The sequence below is a fragment of the Elephantulus edwardii genome, unplaced genomic scaffold (assembly GCF_000299155.1).
Source record: "Elephantulus edwardii isolate Elephantulus edwardi_28Jun2011 unplaced genomic scaffold, EleEdw1.0 scaffold00001, whole genome shotgun sequence".
Lineage (NCBI taxonomy): Eukaryota > Metazoa > Chordata > Mammalia > Macroscelidea > Macroscelididae > Elephantulus > Elephantulus edwardii.
The window spans coordinates 14,062,662-14,073,794 of NW_006399751.1; positions in this window are offsets into that span (position 1 = coordinate 14,062,662).

Below are 11,133 nucleotides of genomic sequence, written 5' to 3' on the forward strand. Positions count from 1 at the left end.
TCCATCCTGACGCTGCCAATTGGTCCAGTGGTGAGAATCTTTGTCTTCTTGACATTGAGCCTCAGTCCATACTGAAGGCTGCAGTCCTTGACCCTTCGCAACAAGTGCATGAGGTCCTCCTCAGTTTCAGCAAGCAGGTAACCCTGGTAGTGCAATGATTAAGAGCTTAACTGTTAATCCAAATGTTGGTGGGTTGGACCCACCCAGTGATTTTGTGGGAGACAGTGATCTATTACCATATACAACGTGGGAAGCCCTACGGGGCACATCTTTTCTGACCTATGGGGTCATCACTGGTTGCAATTAACTTGACAGCACCTAACACCAGCAACAGACTTAATCTAGATTGTCTATAATAGTGATATTAACCGCAACCTTGAGATCCACGTTCCCATTTACGATCTTATTTCTCTTCTCAGCTGTAATCCGGATTTTTCTCCCACTTTCTCTTGTCTGCAGTGAACAAGGCAGAATTCCACTGTGTTTTGTATGAAGGGCACTGAAAACAAGTTCAGCATTTCAGGCACTATTTTGTTTCAGTAGGGCCTCTTTACACAGTCTACAACCTTGGTTTTAGGTGACACACCTCCCCCAATATTAAAGACATTAGACGAAGGTCATGATATATCTTATTTATGCCCTTTGAGGAAAAAGAAAGGTGGGATACAGAGGTAGTATTAGAAAACACACCACAGGATGACTGTGTTTAATTGAAAGCGATTTTGTACTGCCTGACCTCAGCCCAAGAAGGTAATACAGAGTGGTCACAGTCGATACCTCAAGCAGCATGGGGCCCTGAGCCTCTGGGGTGGAAGAGACACCGAGATGGGAATTGTGTCCCCATTATTCACAAAGTCAACGTTCTCCTAACAATAACAGTGATTTCAGAAGCAATTTCAGAAACAAGAATCTTTCCCCCCAAACTCCAGAGCTTTTCTGATTTTTTTTGTCAGCTACAAAAGAATTCCACTCTGAAGGCAGGCTACATCTCTGAATATTAAAACTCCCACCTTGGGAAAAGTTTTAAGCCTTCACAAACTCCTTTTAAAGTTACAAATGAAAGTCACTCAACAGACTACCGGGGCTCATGGGCCCCCTTTTATCTGTTGAAGAAAGACAGTAGAGTGAAAACTTGGGAGCCAGAGACCAAATGACTGACCTTGAGTCACCTTCCACACCATGTCTGGCCCAACCAAGTTAAAAAGCTTTAACTGGGAGCAACAGCAAATGATGTAATTTGATGATAGAAAGAAACCCATCGAGGGAGAATAAAACGGCTGGATTGTATTATTCATAGTGCTCTAGAGTTTTCAAAGAGTCTAAATTTGCCTTCAGCTAAACCTTTCATGCTAAAATCATTTTCCTCTCCTGTCCAGACAACAAGCAATTCCACATCCCAAAGAATTGGACCACTGGAGCTTAGATCGGCCTAATGAGTTTGTTAGCTGTGTGCCCAGAGCTGCGTGGGTGAACCCCGAAGCCACTTTTCCATCTCGCTCATTCGCTCTGATTTCCCTCTTCTGTGATGGCCCCATATTGATAACTATTCATTTGTTATCTTCAATGTGGATCCCATGTGGCTTCACCCCAGATAAACTTGCCAGACGAGCCAACTCGAAAACTTTCTGAAATGCCAAGCATCAAAGGGCTAATGCCTAAAACTGCCATAATAAGAGAACATCACAAAGCTGTGGCTTTTCCCCCCAAGGCTCTCACAAATCACTACCCTTCAATTCAAATTGGTTTCTCTCTGTCTTATTTCCTCCCTAATTCCTGACCATAAGCAATAGTTATCCAATCTCAAGTATTCGTGTGCCTGACCTTGGTATATATACACTAGGTGTTTTCCAAGTGTCTAATCTTAAAAAAAATAAATAAAAGTATCTAGCCTACATAAAGAACAAGCAAAATAAAGTACTTTTTTTAATTTTTAATGGGGAAAATGTTTTAAATGTAAAACAGACACATTAAAGAATCCTTAATGTGATTATTCAGACACATGAAATATAAAACATGAAACAGACACATGAAAATATCTTTAACATTAATCAAATTTAAACCAAACAGACTGATCATATTAATCAGTGGTGAAAATGTGAAGGACATGAAACTCACATGGGAGTAAAATGATACAACTTTAGAAAAGAGTTTAACTTTTTTTTTTTTTAAACTTAACTAAAAACTATCATATAACTCATTTATTCTTTTCCTAGGTGTTAGTCCAGGAGGGGAAAGCATGAAAAAAAAATGTTGTTATTGTTGTTTTATGTGCTGTTGAGTCAAGTGCGACTCATAGCGACAGACTGAACAACAGACCTGAATGAACCATGTTCTATCCTGTGTCACCTTATCCTCTCTGCCGTGCGGGAGCCTGTTACTGCAATCAGTGTCAATCCACCTGGTTGAGGGTCTCCCTTTCGATTCTCCACCTTTCCAAATATGATGTCCCTCTCCAAGGAACAGCCCCTTCTAGCAGCATGCCCTAACCATAGAGACAAAATTTACCACCTTGGCATCAAACGAGCACTCTGGCTACACCTTCTCCAAGACTTATCTGTTTGTTCTTTTAGTAGGCCATGGAATATCCAGTACTCTTCTCCAACATCACAACTCAAAAGCGTAAATTCTTCTCTGTCATCCTGATTCACTGACAAAGACTTAGATGCATAGCAAGTGACTGACAAGACCAAGGCCTGAATCAGGCACACCTTAGTCTTCAAACTGACAGCATTGCTCTTCAGTGTTTTGGAGTGGTTCCTGACAGCTGACTTGCCCAATACAATATGGCTCCTGATCTCCTTACTGCTGGTGGCAAGGATGTTGATTGTGGATCCAAGCAAAATTAAGTCATTTACAGTATCAATCTTTTCTCCACCTATCATGATGTTGTCTATTGACCCACTGGTGAGGCCTTTTGGTTTTTTATGATGAGATGTAATCCATATTGAGAGCTGTAGTCTTTGATCTTCTGCAGCAAATGTTTCAAGTCGTCCTCACGTTCAGCAAGCAAGGTTATTCCATCTGCATAATGCAGGTTGCTAATAAGTCTTCCTCCAATCCTGATGCCACCTTCCTCTTCGTATATGGAGTTCAGCTTCATGGATTATTTGCTCAGCTTACAGACTGAATAGGTATGCAAAAGAATATACCTCTGATGCACACCCTTCCTGATTTTAAACCATGATTCTTGGTCTAGTGGCTATTTTCATATGAGCACAATTAAGTGCCCTGGTATTCCCTCCCATTCTTCTCAATATTAGTCACAGTTTATAATGATCCACACAGTCAAATGCCTTTGCATAGTCAATAAAGCATTCTTCTGGTATTCTCTGCTTTCAGCCAGGATCCATCTGACATTAGCAATAATATTCCTGATGCCACAGCCTCTTCTGAGGCTTGAACTTATGCCAGTTCCCTGTCAGTGTACTGTTCTGGTTTTGCATGATATTCTGCAATGTTTTGCTCAAAGGTGATATTAATTCTATGGTTCTAATCCACATTCTTTTGGATCAACATTCTTGGGAATAGGAACAAATACGGTTCTCTTCCAGTCAGTCGGCCAGGAAGCTGTGCTCCAAATTTCCTGGCATACAAAGATGTTCTAAGCAGCTGTATTTGTGATACCACAAACTGGAAACAATCAAAATATCTACCAATCAGTAGTTTTTAAAAATGTACAATAGCAGAAACCCTAAATCTCTGTAAACTTTCATTAAAATTAATTAAAAAAATAAAAAGTGTAAAATAGCATACAATAGGATTTTTTGTTTAGTAATAAAAAGAATTTAGTTGAGATCATTTTGGAGGTCATGTTTGAATCTCAAAATATTTAAACCAAAAGAAACTAGACTCAAAAAATTACACACTGTAAAATTCCATGTATGTAAAATTATGTTGTTCTTGTTGTTACACACCATCAAGTGAGACCAGTTCATAGCTGACCCTCCTATGGGTTTTTCAGAGACAGTACATTGCACACAAGGAGACTGCCCGATTTTCTACCATGGAACAGCAGGTGAATTTGAAATGTAGACCTTTGGGATGACATCAGTTTGCATGGATGTTGATTTTCACAACTTTCCCTACTCATACATTTTAAATGTCAAGAGTAAATCATCTAGAATAAAACATAAGAGAACAGCTCCAGGACTCTAAATAAAGATTTCTAAAAGTGGGACACAGAAAGAACAGGATCCTCAGGGGGCCAAACTAAAATTCAGACTATAAGGGGACCCTCAGGGGAGCCAAACTACGGACCCGACGGCATGTGCTTACAAATGGAAAACCTCCTTAGCCAGCTCTGGCTATTTTGTCTGCCTTGGAGAAGCTAGAGATGAATGTCTCACTTGTCCCCGAGTGCACCCTACTCCATTCCTGTCCCTCTCCCACTCCTGAAAGAATAAAAACAAGCCTGCTGAAGGGTCATCTCGGAGTCTGTTCCAGCTCCACGGTGCCCCACGACACACATACAGAGTCCACAGGGAGTTGCACTGCTAGCCAATAACGCACACCTCTCTAGTGGTTTGAATCCACCAATGACCAGCAGGAGAAAGGGTGGCAATCCCATTCTGTGCCATTCCCAGCCCCAGAAACCTGCTGCAGTGTTGACTGAGTCAGTTTCAAATCAGCAGCAATGAGTTGAGTCTACACCAGCCACGTCTCCTCTTCAACACATAACAACAATTTCTATTCTGAACAGAAGACAAAGCATACACTGTGGAATCTAACCTGGATTTATAAGACTGAGTTTTCTCACCTATAAAAGAGGTTGGATTTGAAAGGATAAGCATAACTTACCCAACCTATTGTGAAATTTCTTAAAAATTATGAAATAGAGTCGTTGCTGTTATTATTATATATTGTTCACCACTCTTCTGCCCATTTATTGCACGGGGGTGGCCTGCAGGGTGCAGAGATGCTGTAGAGTGTGTCTCTAGGTCAGAAGCAGGAGTGGCATCCACTTCCTAACCAGCATGCCTCTGGAAACTCTATGAAGTTGGAGAAATTATGATAGTTCTAGAAAGGCTTCACGTCCTTTGTTCATGGGGTCACTAGGAGACGTGCTCGATTAAACAGCAATCCACAACAGGTCTATGAAATGCACCTGCAGGATGACCGTGGTGGATAGGTATCACTGGAGCTCTAAGACTGAGAGAGAACGGGAAGAAACGTCCGGAATGTGCCGGTGAAAAAACATGTTCAGTAAAAGCTTTCCAAATAGCAGTGGAATATTGTCTGATAAGTGAAAGATGAAAACTTAAGGTTGGAAGGCGCTAAAAAAATAGCACAGAGTAAAAGCTGCCTCCTTAAAGAAGGGTCCAATGGATGGAGGAAAATTTGAGGACCTTTATTTGCTGATGTGGCACAATTCAAAATAACTCAAGGTCTATCCTGAAGTGCAATGTTGTTATTGATAGTGTGATATCCAGGGGAGCTCTGGTGGCCTAGTGGCAAGGAGCTGCAACTACAATCCCAGTGGCTCACGGTTCGAATCCACCAGATGCTCTGCCGGGAAAAGGAGGGACAATCTCCTCCTGTACCAGTCAGATCTGATTTGACGGTACACTCACAGAAAAATTTAAAAAAAAAAATAGTGTGATATCCATACATCTACAAGAAAAAGCACTTGAGATGGCTATTACCTAAATTGATACACCAACCACTAATGCCAACATAGGAGAAAATGAAGATTATTATAAAACTCTGCAGTCTGAAAATGATCAAAGATGTAATCAAGAGGCATTGGTAATTACTGGTGAAATGTGAAAATTGGGGGAAAAGAAGAATCAATAGATGGAAAACACAGCCTCTGTGATGGAAGTAAAACTGGAGACTATATGATCGAATTCTGCAGGACCAACAAATTATTCACTGCAAATAGCTTTTTTCAACAATACATAATGGTGTTTGAGTTCAAACCTCAGCATGAGTGCTTCCAGAAAGCCTGCAAAACTGACCAAGAGTCAAGCTGAAAGACATTGATTTATTATTTGGGGTGAAAACTTATGTACTTGAAAATGAGCTGGACTATTCGACTCTACAGCACAGAACAGCAGCAAAGCTAGAGGCAGGCCTGGGCCGGGTCTGTGCCACGGCCCTGCAGGGAAGGTAGTTATAGAAGATGAGGGTATGTGCCCTCAGTACCAGTTAGGGAGTAATCAAACCATCAAAGCAGGAAGTGGAGCCCCCCAAGACCCCAACACTCCAAACCACCCACATCAGGGTAACAGGAAGGGGCAGATGCACTTCAACGTGGTAAACGGGAAACAGATAATCATCACCATTCGATTTAGCTATAACTTAGCCTAACCTAGTATAGTCGTTTTGAAGGCATTTGCTATCTTCCATAAGCTACCCCAGTGCCCACAAAGGACTCTCACATCACACTTCCATGCAGTCCCTAAAGCCGAGGTGTTGGATAGTAAGAGGTCAGAGCAACAGTAAACACAACAAAATATAACTCCTAAGCATAGGAGGCCAAGAATAGAGAAAAGAACATATTGGCAACAGAAGGGAATTTAACCACTGAAGTACAGTCTATAGAGAGTTGGTTTTGTTTATTTGTTTGTTTTGCTTTGTTTTGTTTTTAAACTATTCAATCTTTTTATTGGTTTACATACAATAAGATTGGCAAGGGATAAAGTAGGGTTTAGGGCTGTTGTATATAGGGTCACTATGAGTCCCAGGCGACTCAACAGTACATTACATATAATAACTCATATAATTGTGTTTCATTCATGTACATTGTGTTTTATACAATCTTTCCTTTACATTGTGTTACATATATATTCATTTACATTGTACTTTATATAATAAGTCACTCTTGATCTGTCAGAAAGCTGGACAATGATAACTAGGGATGACAGAAGGAGAATTGATGCTTTTGAGCTGTGATGCTGGAGACAAATATTGAACATACCAGGACAATGATAACTAGGGATGACAGAAGGAGAGTTGATGCTTTTGAGCTGTGATGCTGGAGACAAATATTGAATATACCATGAACTGCTTAGAGAACAAGCATTTTCACCCTAGAAAGGGTGAAACCAGGTTGTTCCTTGGAGGCAAGGATTCTGACACTGTCTGACATACTTTGGGCATTAATGCAAGGAAGAACCAGTCCTGGGAGAGGGATATCATGCTTGGAAGGGTGGAGGGACACTGAGGGAGAGGAAGTCCCTGAATGAGATGGATTGACTCAACGACTAGGGTAACTGGGGTAGGTGTGTAGGAGATTGTGGCTTACACTAACTACATGTCTTTGCATTTGTTGGCCACGAGAGTTCCGCTGGACAATGGGTGATGCAGGGAAGTCCCTGCATACCCACCAGTCAGGCTCATTTCTCACATCAACAACTGTAGTAGCCCAGGTGGTGGAAACATTCCTCACCACACTATGGCTGAAACATCTAGAGGCATCAACAAAGATAAGTCATATCCATCAAGAAGAATAAAAGAAATCGTATTAGATGAGCTAGGGACAGTTCCTGGGAAAGCCCATTCCCCAGTATGGCAATACTGTATTTTTTGCCCTAAAAGGCTTTTGTATTTTATTGACTACGTAAAGGCATTTGACACTGTGGATCAGAACAAATTATGGCTAAGACTGAGAAGAATGGGAGTCTCAAAACATTTGATTATACTCATGCAGTATGTAGTGGTATTTTTTTTAATATTTACTCTTATTTTGGGGGGGTTGTTTTGTTTAGTTTAGTTTAGTTTTGTGCGTGTACCATCAAATCGGATCTGACTGGTACAGGAGGAGATTGTCCCTCCTTCTGGAGCAGAGCATCTGGTGAATTTGAACCACACACCTCTGGGATTGCAGTACAGCTTCTTGCCACTAAGCCACCAGACCGCCCTTGTAGTGGTATTCTTTTGGTAAATATAGATACGTAGATCGGCCTGAGGGCTCCTTAACAAATTATATGGACTGTTGAAAACCAACTTCTTTTTTTTTCCCCAAACTTTTTTTTATTTTGTGTGTGTGTGTGTGTGTGTGTGTGTGTGCGCGCGCGCCATCAAATCAGATCTGACTGGTACAGGAGGAGATTGTTCCTCCTTCTCCAGCAGAGCATCTGGTGGATTTGAACCGTGTACCTCTGGGATTGCAGTACACCTTCTTGCCACTAGGCCACCAGAGCTCGCCGAAAACCAACTTCTTGAGGAGTCCTCACTTCTCAGCAGGGCACTGTGTGCAGAGCACTTACACAAATAACTGGGGGTCAGACAGAGCACAGGTGCAATCTCTCCTCCCCTTTCTCCTGAGGAGGAGGTGCCAAGCTTTTGATGAATGATGAGAGTGAGAGTCAGTAATGAGGTAAGTGGTTGGTAGGGCTCCACATTCAACAGTCAGACCCTAGCTGCCATTCCCCAGACCCCCCCCAGAACCCACACAGGAGAGCAAGTAATAAGGGAACAGCCCACTTCAGAAATGACTGCATTGGTTCTGCTGAGCAGCTCCTTTAACCTGATCACTCCTGCTCCTTTGCCAATGTGTCATTCTAATCAGAATGCAAGTGCTTAATCATAGCACCACCACAGGAGCAGGGTTTTCTACTCTGAGCCTGTTAGGATTCTTATAAAAGCAGGTATGTTTACAACTTCTGCAAAGGGAACTATGTCATCGCCTCCCAGCCCCCTCCATCTCAGACGTATTCCTAATCTGCCGGGTCAAAGAGCAGTAAGAGCCCATCTCTGTATTTGCTCTGTCTGATTAGGACTTAGCCTTCTGTTGACCCATAACTCCTAAATGTCCTTCCCTTGCTCTGACTCAAATCTATTTACATCCCAGCTTTAAGTTGTACTAGTCTTTTACTTTTTTTTTTCCTCCATTTTTCTTCTATGTAAAGCAGAGAGTCAAGACATGGTGCCTCCTTCAATCTCAAGATGCTTAGATACAGGGAATAGGTGAGAATGTCAGAGGAGGAATATGGACAGGGACTGTATATGACTAATGGTGCCAGCCAGAAGATTAACTGGATTCCATTTGAATGTGAGTGAGTGTAATAAAGAAAACTTTATTTTTCTTCTAGAACATCTTTGGAAAAGCTAACTAAAGTGTCCACAATCAACACTCTTAGCATCAGCCGTCAGGAAATCAAAAGACAAATTGCATGGGGAAAATCTGCTGTCAGGGACCTCTCTGAGAGTGAAGAACAACGATGTCCAGAGACTAAGGTGCGCCCAGTCCAGGATCTTCACCATTTCTTGCTCTGCATCAGAGAGCTGGACAATGACTAAGGACGACAGAAGAAGAATTGATGCTTTCGAATTGTGGTGCTGGAGAAGAGTCTTGAACATACCATGGACTGCCAAGATAATAAATAGGTCTGTCCTGGAGAAGGTGAAACTTAAGTTTCTCCTTGGAGGCTAGGATTTTGAAGCTCCGTCTCACATATTTTGGGCACATGTCCAGGAGAGACCAGTCCTTGGAAAAGGACATCATACTCAAAAGGGTGGAGGGACAGAGGAGAGGAAGACCCCCGATGAGATGGACTGATAGAGTAACTGGGGCAATGGGGGTTGGTGTGTCAGAATTAGTGAGACTGGCTCAGGACAGGGCAAAGTTCACAGACGCAGTACCTACGGTCACTATGGGTCACAGGTGACTTAACAGCACGTAACAACAATCTATTCATTTATCATAAAAGACAACTCTCACTTTTGGACCTACTCTCAAGTGAACATTGTTGAAAGTCAATTCAGTAGACCAAAATTTAAATCATTATGTATTCTCCATATGGTCTAGTGGTAAGAAGCTGCTGCGCTGCAATCTTGAAGGTATGTGGTTCGAACTCACCAGCTGCTCCATGGGAGAAGGACGAACAATCTCCTACCATGTAATTTACTGTCTCTGAAAACCCACTGAAGGGTTAGCTATGGGTTGGTTCTGACTCAATGGTCAACAACAACAATCTATTCTCTTAGTGCCTCGGGCAGGATGTCCTAGATCCACCTTTCATTCTTCCCCCCCACCCCCAACTAAACCCATCAATCTCTGTACTACTCCATTCACATGGTCAGTAAAAGGCTCTAAGCCCATATCTTCTCTCTTAAGTATCTCACCAAGAAAACACTCTCTTTGGTCAAGCTGTCTTCAGTCTATCATTGACAGGGCTAAAAAGTCCATCTTTTACTATCTTAAACGTCTTACAAGTCAATTCCTCTTTAGTGTCCTTATTCAGTGAGCAGCTTTCACAGGCGTATGAAAATACCCTGGCCTGGCTCAGGCACATTTCAGTCCTCAAAAGTGACCCTCTTATTTCTGAACATTGTAAAGCGGTCCTTTGCTGCAGATTTGCCCAATGCGGCATATCATGTGAGTTCCTGACAGCTGCTTCCCCAGGTGTTGATTGTGGATTCAAATAAAATTCAATTCTCTACATGTCCCCTCCCCCCCATTTAGTATGATGTCACTGACTGGCCCACTTGTGAGGGATTTGTTTTCGTGGTGTTAAGGTGTGGTCCACACTGTAGTCTTTGATCTTCATCAAAGAGCTTCAAGTTCTCTTGACTTTGAGCAAGCAAAATCGTCTTCTGCACATGGCAGGTTGTTGAAGCATCTGCCTCCAGTCCTGATACCACCTTCTTCTTGATGTAGTCCAGCTTCTCCAATTATTTGTTATTAAGCAGGCACATTGAATAAATATGGTGAAAAGATACAACCTTGATGCGCACCTTCAGCAATTTTAAACCATGTAGTATCTATTGCTTTGTTCTCTTCAAATGACTGCCTCTCTACGGACAGGTTCTACCTGAGCACAATTAAGTCTTCCAGAATCCCTGTTCTATATTCTATTCCATGCAGTTAAATGCCTTGTTGTTGTTGTGTACCATCAAGTCAAGTTGTCAATTATTTCATTTTACAAGGATCCACAATCTATATACATTGTAACAGCAGTTAAGAGATCAAAGCATATGTTACATTGGGAACAATCTGTGTCAAGGACTTCTGCAAAGGGCTATAGAGCAGTGCTATCAGTTTAAAGACTAAGGTGTGCCTGATTCAAGCCATAGTGTTTTTTTCACTTGCTTCCCGTGCATCTGAAAGTTGGACAAAGAATGAGGATGACAGAAGAACTGATTGCTTTGAATGGTGACATTGGATAAGAGTACTGAATAGTCCTTTGG